Source organism: Pleurodeles waltl, chromosome 2_2 (genome assembly GCF_031143425.1).
Source record: "Pleurodeles waltl isolate 20211129_DDA chromosome 2_2, aPleWal1.hap1.20221129, whole genome shotgun sequence".
Classification (NCBI taxonomy): domain Eukaryota; kingdom Metazoa; phylum Chordata; class Amphibia; order Caudata; family Salamandridae; genus Pleurodeles; species Pleurodeles waltl.
The window spans coordinates 71,675,219-71,689,438 of record NC_090439.1 but is presented as its reverse complement, the minus strand read 5'-3'; positions in this window follow the sequence as shown (position 1 = coordinate 71,689,438).

Genomic DNA, 14,220 nt, shown 5'->3' with positions numbered 1-14,220 from the left:
AGCTTGGACGTCTTTTCCAAAACACCAGGCAGAACCCACATGATTCATCACTATCTACGTACAATTGGGGAAAGAGTAGCCCGACAAAGGCCATATAGAATACCAGAAGCAAAATGACAGGTGGTGGAACAGGAAGTCAGGGATATACTAGACACTGGTATTATTGAACCCTCTTCCAGTCCTTGGTGTTCCCCATAGTTTTAGTACCTAAGCCAGATGGGACCACTAGATTTTGCATTGATTTTAGACAAGGGAATGCTCTGTCCCACTTTGATTCTTATCCAATGGCCCGGATTGATTAATTACTGGAACGTTTAGGGCAAGCTAAATATATGACCACCCTGTATTTAGCCAAGGGTTACTGGCAAATACCCCTGAAGGAAGAAGATAGAGAAAAAACAGCTTTTGCCACCCCTCAGGTCTTTATCAGTTCACTGTATTACCGTTTGGCTTCCACAGGGCACCAGCTACTTTTCAGCATCTCATAGACATGGTATTATGTCCTTTTCAGACATTTGCGGCCACATATTTAGATGATATAGTCATCTATAGTTCTACTTGGGAGGAACATATTGACCATTTAAAACGAGTATTGCAGGCTCTTTGCACAGCCAAGCTCACGGCCAACCCTGAGAAATGTAAGTTGGGCCATAGTTCCATTAAGTATCTCGGGTACATTATAGGAGAAGGGAAACTACGACCCCAGATTGAGAAAGTACAAGCCATCAGACACCTTCCTCTTCCGAATCGAAAAAAAGACATCAAGGCCTTTCTTGGAATGGTGGGATATTACAGGCGATTCATACCCCATTTCTCTGAGATTGCTGACCCTCTCACTGACTTGTTGGGAAAAAGCAAACCCAACCATATTTCCACCCTCTCTGACTTTGAGAAACGCAGTTTTGAGCAACTAAAGACTCTTTTGACCTCAAAACCGGTCCTCTGTTGTCCTGGTTTCAGTAAACCGTTCCCAGTACAAACAGATGCCTCTGATCTGGGGTTGGGTGCGGTCTTATCACAAACGGATGGGGATGGTTTTTATCATCCTATTGTCTATTTAAGCCATAAACTGTTGCCCCGCGAGCAGCATTATCCTACTCTTGAGAAGGAGTGTCTGGCAATCAAGTGGGCTGTGGAGTCCCTACGGTATTATTTGGCCGGTCGCCCTCTTCACCTTGCTTACTGATCAGGCTCCCTTAGCCTTGTTAGCTCGTCATAAGGATACTAACGCTCGTGTCCTCTGATGGTTTCTGTCACTCCAATCTTTCTCCTTTCAGGTTCACCATTCTCCTGGTTCCCGGCTAACTAATGCTGATTACCTGTCCCGCTAGCCCTCAGCTGGGTGGCTCCATCAGCCACAGCCTAGGGGGAGTGAATGTGACGGATCGACCAGGACAGAGGTGTCCCAGCTGTACCCCTGGGACACCAGGGCAGCTTCCTGACCCGGATGTAGATCTGTCAGGGGCCTATCTGAATCGACGTCCGGGTAACAAGGAGCTTCGCTCCCAATGTACCAGGGTCAGGAACAGCGGAAGAGGCGGAAGAGACCGCAGACACAGCAGAGGAGCGAAGGACCACGAGCGCACCCGTAGCGACAATGGCGGAAGGAGGGGAGACAGCGGTATCACTCTCGAAGAAGACGGCAGGGAAAAGGGCACCGACAGCACAGGACGGAGAAACAGCAGAAACCCAAGGAGGAGAGGCAGCAGGAGAAGTAGTCCTCGGAGACGGTGGACAAGGCTTCCAGGTTGAACCCGGTTCCGCCGACACCAGAGGCCAGGAGGCAGGAAACCTGGGATCCGGCCATGCTCTCGGGAGAGCGTGGGCTCAGCAGGAATGAAGACTACGGTCTAATGCACAGTCATTTCGATGCAAGTGGGAGGCGGGAAGTGAACAAGCCAGCTACCTACCAAAGTATAAGAGCCTCGGGGAAGGGGGTAAACAGATATTGCGATTTGTGGGGGGGGGGGTTTTGTTCTATTTTTGCATTTTTCCGTACTACTATGGATACTGCAGGAACAAAGATTTATCAGTGTCTAGAACAAGATAATAGACCTCCTTGCCACCAAACCTCGAACTGCCAGAGAAAGAATAGGAGAAAAGACAGAAGAGTGTCTGCAGTTTTTATTTCTTAGAGAGGAAAAACAAAAAAAAGAATTGCAGCGATAAACAAAGAGAAGAAAAGAAAGGGAATGAGATAGTCACTGAATCATGGAGAAGAAACTAGAAGAAAGCAAGGGAAAACAGATACAGAGAGAGCAAAAGAGAGAGAGAGAGAGAAAACCCCAAAAGAAAGAGAAGGAGAGTCAAAAATAAGATACAGTACAGGGAAACAAAATAGCAAAAACCAAACTTACCAGACCACTCATCGTGTCTAAATCTGCTTCTTCCCACATGTGCCTCCTGAGACCCCATCTGGAAGAAAGAAGCAGAGGAAGAAGATAAACACCCTGTAAAGCCAGAAGAAAAAAGACCACAACAATCAAGTACACCATAAACTTAATTCCACTCAGTAAAGACAATTATTTGCACATTATACCGCTGGCTGTGAGTCATCATTACGGTATCCCCTGTCACAGAAGGGTTAAAAGACAGACGGAAAAAAGGAAGGAAGGAAATAAAGAAGGATAGTAAGGCAGAAAGCAAGAAAGAAAGCTTCAAGGAAAGACAGGAGGAAGGAGAAAGAAGGAAAAAAGAGAGGAAAATGGAAACAAAACGAAAGGAAAGGAAAGGAAAGGAAATGAAAGCAAGAGAGAAGGAAAGAAGTAATGCAAGTGAGAAAGAAAGCAATAAAGGAATGAATTAATGTAATAAAAAATTAAAGAAAGAAACGGAATGAAAGAAAATGGAAAGACAAAAGGAATGAATGAAAAAATAAAAGTAATGAAAGAAAAGAGGAACAAAGGAATACAAAAGGAAAGAAGAAATGAAAAAATCAAAGAACAGATGAAGGAAGGTGAAAGAAGAAGAAATTAAAGAAAAAGGAAAGTACGAAAGTAAGAAGGAAAACCGAATGAAAGAAAACAGTAAAAGAAAAAAGCATGAAAGCATGAAAGAAAAGGGAAGAATGAAAGCATAAAGGAAGATTGAAAACAAGAAAAAAGAAGAGGACTGAAAACAAGAATGAAGGAATGGAAGCAAAAAAGGGAAAGAAGGAATGAATGAGGGAAATAAAGAAGGAAAGAGAAGGAAAGCAAGACAGAAGGAAAGTAGGACTGAAAGAAGAAAAGAGAGTAAAAAAGGAATGAGCAAATTAAAGGAAAAGGATAGAAATAATGAATGAAAGAATAAATGAAAGAAAAAAACAAGAAGCATAGGAATGGAAGAATGAAAGGAAAAGGAAAGAAGGAATGAAAGAAAATTGAATGAAATAAATACTGACAGAAGGGAAAGAAGGAATTAAAGAATTAAAGAAAAGAAAAAGAAGGAAAGAGGAATGAAAGAATGAAGGAAAGCAAGAAAGAAGCAACAACAGAACAAAGAAAAGAAGAAAGAAAGAAAGCAAGAAAGAAAGAAATAGAGAAATAAAGAAGGAAGGAATAATAAAATTAAGTGTTACATATGCTGCATATTAAACACAACAAAGACTGATTTTCTTGGCAAAGTTTATTTTTAAAAAATTGTGAAATTGAGCCAAAAATAAAAATGCCATTAAGAATTGTCTGTTTATTAATTCACATATGTAATAAGCATTGACGCTTTTAAAACCTTAGTCCATCCAGAACAGTTTCAAATGGACACACCCTGCTATGCTGTGAAACAGAGAAGCTAGTAAAAGGACACTCCAAAAGGAATTTACAACAGCATTGCCTGGAGACAGGAGCTGATAGAGCATGAAATGTGGACTGTGGTAACATCTGGTATAAGGCGGCCTGCTGTCCCATCAGCCTCTAAACACCAAGGAAATATTAATAAAGCATCCTGCTGTTGCATCAAACTCTGAAAACCAAGAGAACATCAATGTAATAAGTTAAAAACAAAAACATTGTCACAATAGGGAACTAGCTTGTGTGTGGATGTTCTCTTTGTGAAAGGGCAAAATGCAGTCACTCAAAGTGAAGTTTTCTAGTGGCTGAAATGGGCTGACACCTTGCCCCATCCTATATGTTGCAGTGGATAAAACAAAATGTCAGTGACGCAACAGACCAATGGGTGAAGAAAGGTGGCTGAAAGACCCTTCAATTAAGTACAAACTATATATAGTTTTTTTTTTTTAATCAAAAAGACTTGGCTAACGCCAGACCTAAAAAAGGTTGAGATAATGCTTTCAGCCATAAGTCATCTCTTACTAAATCAATAAACAAATCTCTCAGGAAATAGAAGCGCAACAGCTACCTACAAAAGTGGAAGGACATGGAATATGAGACAACCATGCACCGATTTGCACTGTCAGGTCAAAAAGATTGTCAATAGAAGTTGAAAATACACATAGCAAAATTGAGAAAATATGAAGCTGTAACCTACCTTTCCTGTGGCTGACACATTAATGTAATGGTATTGCACACATTAATGTAATGGTGTCTCCTGTCACACTGCCTATAAATCTAATAAAAATATGTTTATGCAATAATCGTTAAAAGCGTGTTCGTTTATTCAGGCCATGTTCCATTGTGCTGTCCATAAACTGTCTCATTCTTAAAGGGACTGTGAGAAATTGGGTTGTTATGAGAGTGGGGTGTTAACCACGCTCAAACAGAATCCAGAATCCACATTAGGGTGAACCACAAAAGTCACTAAATTATCCTGTGCTTAACCATCTGGTAGTTTGGCACAGACACAGTGAGGCTTAGCTTAGAGGGAATGTGTAAGTATTTATGCAGCACACAAACAGTAATAAAGTGAAAACACAACACAACATTTTTACAATTTTGACAAATAGCCCAATTCACAGAGGGAAACTTAGACCAAAAGTCTACACTTAGTCCAAAAGTCAAACTTTACTACTAGTAAAGTTAGACTTTTGGTTTAAGTTTAGACTTTTGGTGTAAGTTTAGACCAAAAGTCTAAACTTAGACTAAAAGTTTAACTTTACTCAGTGTGAAGTTAGACATTTGGGGGGTCATTCTGACCTCGGCGGTAAAAGTCGCATACCGCCGGCCAGAAGGCCGCCATAACACCGCCGCGGTAAACCGCCACGGTCATTCTGACCCGCAACTGGCAAACTGCCAAAAACCCGACATCCTCAAAAAGCCGCCACACCAAAGGTCAGCGAAAAAAAGGCGCTGACCAAACCTCCACCGTCACGCCAACAGAAATACGCCCATACCATTCCGACCCACAAATCCACGCGGCGGTCTTTCAAACACGGTATTCCATTGGCGGTACACACCGCCGCGGTCAAAATACACACACCCATAGAAAACTCAGCCACATTGGTCAGTTCGAAATACACACACCTGATACACATACTAACACCACTCCCACACACCCAACACAATATAAAACACACACCCACATCACCCACAAGCCCCTACGACCCGAAATCATTGACGAAGGCTAGAGAGAGAGCACAGAATAGAGAATCCCACAACACAGAGGCACACAACACCATCACCCACACAGAATCCACACACCAAACACCACACACCACCACACGCACCACACTCATCACCACAAACGCCACCCCACACCTCAACCACACCACCCCATGGCACCCCAAAGACACCCCAGGTTCAGTGACGCCGAACTCAGGGTCATGGTGGAGGAAATAGTCCGTGTAGAGCCCCAGCTCTTCGGGGCACAGGTGCAGCACACCACCATTGCCAGGAAGATGGAGCTATGGCAAAGGATAGTGGACAGGGTTAACGCGGTGGGACAGCATCCACGCAATCGGGAGGACATCAGGAAGAGATGGAACGACCTACGGGGGAAGGTGCGTTCCATGGTATCAAGGCACAACATTGCGGTGCAGAAGACTGGCGGCGGACCCCCACCTACTCCTGCATCCTGAGGGCCTCGCAGGAGTAGGCGGAGGAATGGACTCTGGTAAGGCAAATCTTCCCTACTGCTTCCCACCCCCACCCCACCTGCATGCCAAATCATGCCCCCACCCTCACCCCCTCCCCCATCACACCAACCCCTAGCAAAAGGCTCACCATCACAACCCACCCATCCCAACACCAAGCCTTGCATGCGACCCCAAAGCATGGACACCCATCACCAAAGCATGCCCACTGCACACACACATCACCCCCACAAGCCACCCTCACAAAAGCCCCCACAAGGAAATGCCTGCACATGGGTACACGGACACCCACCCATCACACGAAATGCCACACACAGAAGCAATAACCATACCTTTATACCCCTGCAGGACCCGAACGCCACCACACCGCCACGGAGGGTCCAGAGATGTCCATCCCACCCCCAGAAGAGGCCCCCAGCGATGACAGCAGCTCTGTCTCCCTGGAGCCAGACGACCAGCCCGGCCTATCGGGGACCTCTGGACAGTCGGTTCCCCACAGACAGCCACAGGCTACACCAGACCCAACCCCCTCTGGGAACACCAGCACAGCTCCCACCCAGCGGGCCCATGCCTCTGTCTCCAGGGCACGTAAATCAGCGGTGTGTCCACCACTACAGGGCACCCAGGTTGACCCACCACCCCAACAACAACAGGGACCTGGGGGCAGTGGTAGTGGGCACACCGTCCAGGGGACAGAGGCCCAGGAACACAGGGGAACTGGGAGGGCTGCTGTGCGACAGGGGGGGACAGGCCCGGGGAACCGACTCTCCAAGAGGCCCTCTCCTCCATCATGGGAGCATACCACCGCTCCCAGGAGACAATGGCGACGGTACTGGGCCGGTTCCAGGAGATCCAGGAACTGCAGGAGGAACGGTACATGGGGTTCAGGGAGGAACTGAGGAACATTGGTTCCGCAATGGGGACTATCGTCCTGGCCCTTACCCAGATCGTCACTGGTTAACATTGAACCCTATGGGTCTCAGGAGCCAATGACGATGTGCGCCGGCGGTCGCGGTACGCACCACCGCGGTACGCACCGCCGCGGGCGTGGCCGCCATTTTCTATCTGATTAATCACTCGAGACCTGATCATCCACAGGAGAGGACCTATACTGCAAGTGCTGCTGTGACCTCGGTCTGGGAGATACAATGGCTGCTGCGACTGGGGAAAGGGCCCCTGCCTTCACTGCCGAAGAATTGGAGAAACTTGTTGATGGGGTCCTCCCCCAGTATGCGCTACTCTACGTTCCTCCAGACCAACAGGTTAGTACACAGGGTGCACGTTGAATGGGCTATGCCTGTGTTGAGTGGGGTGTATGTAAGATGGTGGGGAGGGGAGCGAATGAGGAGTGCAACGCACGAAAGATGAGAGCATGTGCTACATGGCAAGGTTGGGGAGGGGGAGGCCACTCACATTGACCAGGCAGAAAACTGATGCGATTTCCTTTACCACCCAGTACATGTAACATAGGTCAGCGCCCATCAGAAGATCGACATTTGGCGTGCCATCGCCAAGGACGTCCGGGCCCTGGGGGTTCACAACAGACGGGGCACCCACTGCCGAAAGAGGTGGGAGGACATCCGCCGCGGGACCAAAAAGACCGCCGAGTCTCTGCTGGGGATGGCCTCCCAACGTAGGAGGGGTGCCAGCCGCCAATTGACCCCCCTGATGTCCCGGATCCTGGCGGTTGGATGGGCGCGTGAGGACATCACAGCAGACACAAGGGGGTGAGTATCAGCACATTCTGCTATCTTTACGCGCAGTGAAGGTGTCTGGGTGGGGGAGGAGGGCTGTGGCTATCTCCAGGCCAGGGCGCATTCTGTAGGCTAGGCCCCTCCGTTAGACACGGCCCTGTGCCCCGCCCCCCACCTCTGTAGGGTGCCAAGTAAAGCTAGCCATGGTCCGGCCCCACCCATGTGTGCATTTGTCGTCCATAGACCCGTAGGCCCAGTCACAATAACTGAGTAGTGTACCCCCATTGCGCGGCCTAGTTCAGGGGGCTTCTGTGTCTGTCCTCTCTGCCAACGGTGTTGCCAATGCATGCACTCAACCTGTCTTCATTTCTCCCCCCCCCATTTTCTTTGTCTTCCTGTTCATGTGTGCATTGGCATCATCAGGCGGAGGAGAAGTGGCATCGGCGCACGAGGGAGCTGCATCTCACATGGCCCCGGAGGGCCATACAACAGACTCCGAGTACACCAGTGAGACGGAGGGCGAGTGGAGCTCCACAACGGGGACCCGTGGAGACGGCAGCGACACCGACACGTCCTCGGAAGGGAGCTCCCTAGCGGTGGTGGCAACATCCGTGCCCACCGCCACAACAGGTACAGCCGCCACCCAGCGCACCAGCCCTGCCCTCCTAGCAGCCCCTCAGCCTTCGCTCCGTGCCCGCTCGCCCAGGAAGGCGGGCATCTCCTTCGCCCCAGGCACCTCAGGCCCTGACCCAGTTACCCCTGCTGCCCTCAGTGAGGAGGTCATTGACCTCCTCAGGACACTCATTGTTGGGCAGTCTACCCTTTTGAATGCCATCCAGGGTGTAGAAAGGGAGGTGCATCGGAGCAATGCATACCTGGAGGGCATTCATTCGGGTCAGGCTGCCCATCAGCGATCGTTCAATGCTCTGGCCTCAGCACTGACGGCAGCCATTGTCCCTGTCTCCAGCCTCCCTCTTCTGACTCCCTCCACCCAGTCCCAGTCTCCTGTTCCTCTGCCTATCCCATCCACACCATCAGACCAGCCTGCACACACCTCTACACCCAAGGCCAGCTCATCCAGACATAAGCACCACAGATCCCACAAGCATTCACCTAAGCAACATCCAGTTGCAGACATGCCAACAGTCACTACCACCTCTGTGTCCCCCACCTCCTCATCTCCCTCCTCCCTCCCTGTGACGTCTCAACTCACACCTGCATGCACACCACCATCAGCCAGTACTTCCATCACCAGCACACCCTCCATTACAGTCCGCACACGTGCAGTCACCACCCCCACTGCCATTTACACGTCCCCTGTGTCCTCTCCCAGTGTGTCTGTCACCCCCTCTTCCAAAGCACACAAACGCAGGCAGCCACCCACCCAACAGCCATCCACCTCACGACAGCCTCCGTCACAAGCACCTGCACCCAAAGACAGCACACTTGACTCTCCTACAACCACATCCTCTTCCTCCACTCCCATACCCACTACAGCTACCCGTCCCTGTCCTTCCCAAGTCGTTTTCCTTTCCAACCTTGAGCTCATTCCAATCCCTGACCCACCCCCTCCATCTGGTAAGAGTAAAAAAAATCACCTCAGCCACCACCAGCCCTGCATCTACTGTGACCATAGTGCAGGGCTATTGGAGTCCACCAGATCCTAGGGCAGGAACATCGGCCAGCAGCAAGGGGACAGCCAGCCCCCCCCCATGGGAAGAGGACAAAAAAGAAGAAGGCCCGGCGCGACAAGCCTGAGACGGCTGCCACCAAGGACAGTAGCATTGCCCCGTCACCTGCCACATCATCCAAGGGAGGCAAGGGCCACAGAGCTCCAGCGAAGGAGGGCAAGGGCAGCAGGGCGGAGAAGTCAGGCAGCAGGCGAGCTGCCCAGGAGGCCCCACCAGCCCCATTCTGGGTGTGACGGACGACACCCACGGGCCCAGGACTCCATCACAGGAGGGCGCCGCGACCGCAAGTTCGGATGGTGAATGAGCGGGAAGTCTTGCCCAGGTCTGGCTCCCTAGACACACAGGACAAGCACTGCTGAACAGGGCCCCGCCGGGAGGAGCACCGCTGAACAGGGCCCCACCTGGAGGAGCACCGCTGAACAGGGCCCCGCCGGGACAAGAACCGCTGAACGGGCCCCGCCGGGAGGAGCACCGCTGAACAGGGCCCCGCCGGGACAAAAACCGCAGAACTGGCCCCGCTGGGAGGAGCACCGCTGAACAGGGCCCCGCCGGGAGGAGCACCGCTGAACAGGGCCCCACCTGGAGGAGCACCTGCTGTACAGGGCCCCGCCGGGACAAGAACCGCTGAACGGGCCCCGCCGGGAGGAGCACCGCTGAACAGGGCCCCGCCGGGACAAAAACCGCAGAACTGGCCCCGCCGGGAGGAGCACCGCTGAACAGGGCCCCGCCGGGAGGAGCACCGCTGAACAGGGCCCCGCCGGGAGGAGCACCGCTGAACAGGGCCCCACCGGGACAAGAACCGCTGAACGGGCCCCGCTGGGAGGAGCACTGCTGAACAGGGCCCCGCCGGGACAAGAACCGCTGAACAGGGCCCCGGCCGGACAAGAACCGCACCGCTGGGCCCCGCCGTCTCAAGCACCGCTCCGCTGGGCCCTTCATCTCTAGCACCGCACTGCTGGGCCCCGCCGTCTCAAGCACCGCTCCGCTGGGCCCTTCATCTCTAGCACCGCTCCGCTGGGCACCGCCGTCTCAAGCACCGCTCCGCTGGGCCCTTCATCTCAAGCACCGCTCCGCTGGGCACTGCCGTCTCAAGCACCGCTCCGCTGGGCCCTTCATCTCAAGCACCGCACCGCTGGGCCCTTCCTGTCAAGCACCGCTACGCTGGGCCTTTCATCTCAAGCACCGCACCGCTGGGCCCCGCCGTCTCAAGCACCGCTCCGCTGGGCCCTTCATCTCAAGCACCGCTCCGCTGGGCCCTTCCTGTCAAGCACCGCTCCGCTGGGCCCTTTATCTCAAGCACCGCACCGCTGGGCCCCGCCGTCTCAAGCACCGCTCCGCTGGGCCCTTCATCTCAAGCACCGCTGGCCCATTGACAGTGCCGGTTCTGTGTCGAGCAGGGCTTCAGGAAGCACTCTGGGCACCATGCCTCCTCCAATAACAGTGGAGTCGGTAATCCGTCTGATGGACTGTGGCTTTGCACTCCCCAGGATGGTCCAGTGGGCAAGCCTCCCACTGTAGACACTTGAGAGACTCTGGCTTTGCACTCCCCAGGATTGTCCAGTGGGCAAGCCTCCCACTGTAGAGACTGTGGCTTTGCACTCCCCAGGATGGGACAGTGGGCAAGCCTCCCACTGTAGGGACTTGTGAGACTGTGGCTTTGCACTCCCCAGGATGGGACAGTGGGCAAGCCTCCCACTGTAGGGACTTGTGAGACTGTGGCTTTGCACTCCCCAGGATGGGACAGTGGGCATGGAGGCCCCTCGTGGATCTGGCGTCGTGGACTCATGTGGCTGAGGTGCCCCCCCTTCCCTTCCCCCTGAGGTGCCTGTAGTTTTATCATCTGATGCCCCTGCAGTGTTCTCTCCAATGGTATCTGGTCTCCTGTGTGGGCTTTGCCCATGTGTTTGTGCACATTGGCCCACGGACTATGGAACTTTGACGGAATGTGCAGGACTTTTTGACCAAGGATATATTGTTGACTATGTTCATTCCTTATTTTTGTATCTTTTATATGGCATATTTGCCATTCCTTCAATGGAGCTATTTATACATATATTTTATAGATCATTTAAATTGTGTCTTTGCATTATTCCGGGGGGTTTGTGTGGTGTCACTCTGACTTGTTGCTCGGCATTGGGGTGTAGGTATTTGTGGTGGGGGGGTGGGTGTATGGCGCATGTGTGTGCCCGTAAGCTTTCCTCCTCCCCCCTCGCCTGTGTCGTAGGTGCAGTACTCACCGTTGTCGTCTGCGCCGGCGTTCGTCCTCCTGGTAGATGAGCAGGTAGACAATAGCTGGTAGGATGTGTAATTCGGGCTCCATGCTGTCCTCCTTCCTCGTGGAGTGTGTAGAGGGGAGCGTTTTCCCGTTCGTAGTCTGTTTCCGCCGTGTTTTTATCGGCGGGGCTCCCGCCCCGGAAAAGGTGGCGGATTGGTGAGTTGTGATAGGGTGGGCGGTACATTGTCTGCCGTCTGCCTGTTGGCGGTGACCGCCGCGCTGTTTGTCGGTCCCGCCGTGGCGGTCGGAGTGTTAAAGTGGCGGCCCATGTTGGCGGTTCCCGCCAGGGTTAGAATTCCATTTTTTTGACCGCCGGCCTGTTTGCGGGTTGGCCGCCGCTTTATCACCGACCGCCAGGGTCAGAATGACCCCCTTGGTCTAAATTTAGACCAAAAGTGTAAACTTACTATGAATAAAGTTAGATTTTAGGTCTAAAGTTAGACCTTTTGTCTAAACTTAGACTTCTCGACTAAGTTCACATTTGTGAATCGGGCCCAAGTAGAGTAAATTTAAATAAATTATTTGACACCAAATGACAAATATCCAATTCATAGAACAGAAGTTATTATTGTGAAAGTTTGAGGTAAAAACCAGTGCCAACCACAGATATCTAGCCGTGCAAGACTGGGCCAAAGTATAAAAATATGGCTAACCGCGAATGAGGTTGAGTCAGATACAAAGAGTAGTTGGGGCCCAGTCCACGCCAACCTTCGGACTTAAAATACATTTTAAGACAAAGCCTCTGATGAGTTAAAAGTTCAGGGGGGCAAGGCTTCAGGTGGTGTTTGAGGAGGAGGCATCATTGTCAGGGAGCCAATGGACAAAGTTATGGTTAAGATTTCTACATTCTGACTTAGTCTCTTTTAGTGGAAGTCAAAAATCTCCAGTAGGATGAGGCAGAAGGCTGTAGCTGATAAGAATTTGGGAAAGGACCGCTGGACAAAATTTTCAGCTGTGGAGAAGAACATAGCAAAAGCTATTGTAAAGTCAGGCCAGGCAGTGATGCACTTTGGGCAGATAGACAAGCAGGTTGCTCCCTGTCTCCTCTCAGTTATCAGAGCAGTTTTTAGTGAAATAATTTCCAAGTCCTAAATTTTGTATTTTGGCTATCTGGCCACCTTTAGCACCATCACCAAGGATTCAGAACTGGAGTGACACCACTTAGGGTGTTAGAATTTACTCAGGTTAGGTATAGGTGTGGGTCCAAGATAATTCAAACAATTTCTGTCCCTGAGGCTCTGATCAGCCAGCTAACTAGCCCTTGGAGCCACTCTCGTAGTCCTGGGTTTAGTGGAACAGGGCTCAAACCGGAGGGCAGGCTGCTACAGTCTCAAGATCGGCTTCAGGGAGCAAAGCGGTCCTTCCTGGTGCAAAAAAAAAAAGTCTTCTGAAGTACACAAAGGCCACTCTAAGAGCCCATCCACAAGTCCACAAAGGGAACTTAAGAGTGGGTTTGAGGATCCTATTTTTTACACCTTATGCCTTCTTTGAAGTAGGAAACATTTCTAGAGAATTACCTTCGAGGTGCTTGAAATGTCCTGCCTTCCTTGGCTCCAAGCTGGTTGCATGAATAGTACAGTGGTGGCAAATCCTTTGTTTGAAGGCACAGCACTGCCTACTCAGTTGCAAGTGGGCTTTGGCCAGCTTCGCCTCCCATAATGCCAGTTGATGACTGTTAGACCTGTTAGCCACTGCTAACCAGTGCTAAAGTGCTCATGTTCACTCCCTAAGCATGGTTTGATTGGCATATTTAATTTACAAGTAAGTCCCTTGTAGAGTGGTATTCCATATACAAAGGGCCTGTAAGTTAAATGTTACCAGTAGGCCTGCAGCACCTATTGTGCCACCCACTTAAGTAGCACCTTAAAACTTGTACCAGGCCTGTTACTGCAGGCTGAAGACAGTGCCCCACTACCATGTGTACTTGGCCTTTAAAACCCCTTGACAGGCTGTAAACTCCCCTTTTATTACATATATGTCACCCCTAAGGTAGACCGTAGGTAGCCAATAGGGGCAGGGCTGTGTAATTATCCCCTTCGCTGCCAGGCCTTTTCCCCCTCAAGGGCCAGGCCTTTTTTTGGCTCTTTGGGGCAGTTTGTGCTCAGCCCCTCATAACCTTTTGTCCACATAACCTACCCATGCCAAATTTGTGTCCTTTTTTTTCCAGCATCATAGGGATTCTAGAGGTACCCAAAGTTTGTGGGTTCCCCTGGAGGAAACCAAGAAATTAGCCAAAATACAGCACCTTTTTTTGGGGGGGGGGGAAATGGGAAGAAAGGGCTTCAGAGGAAGGCTTGTGTTTTTTCCCTGGAAATTGCATCAACAAAGGATTTCTGGTGCTACAATTACCATCTTTCCAGCTTTCAGGAACAGGCACACTTGAATCAGAACCACATTTTGCAACACAATTTTGGCATTTTACTGGGACATACCAAATTTTTCAAAAATGTTTGTGCTTTTAGCCTCCTTCCAGTTAGTGACACAAATGGGTGTGAAACCAATGCTGGATCCTTGAACGCTAAACTTTTCTGAAATGTAGACAAAATTCTGAATTCCCCAAGGGATCATTTTTGTAGATCCTATAAGGTTTTCCTA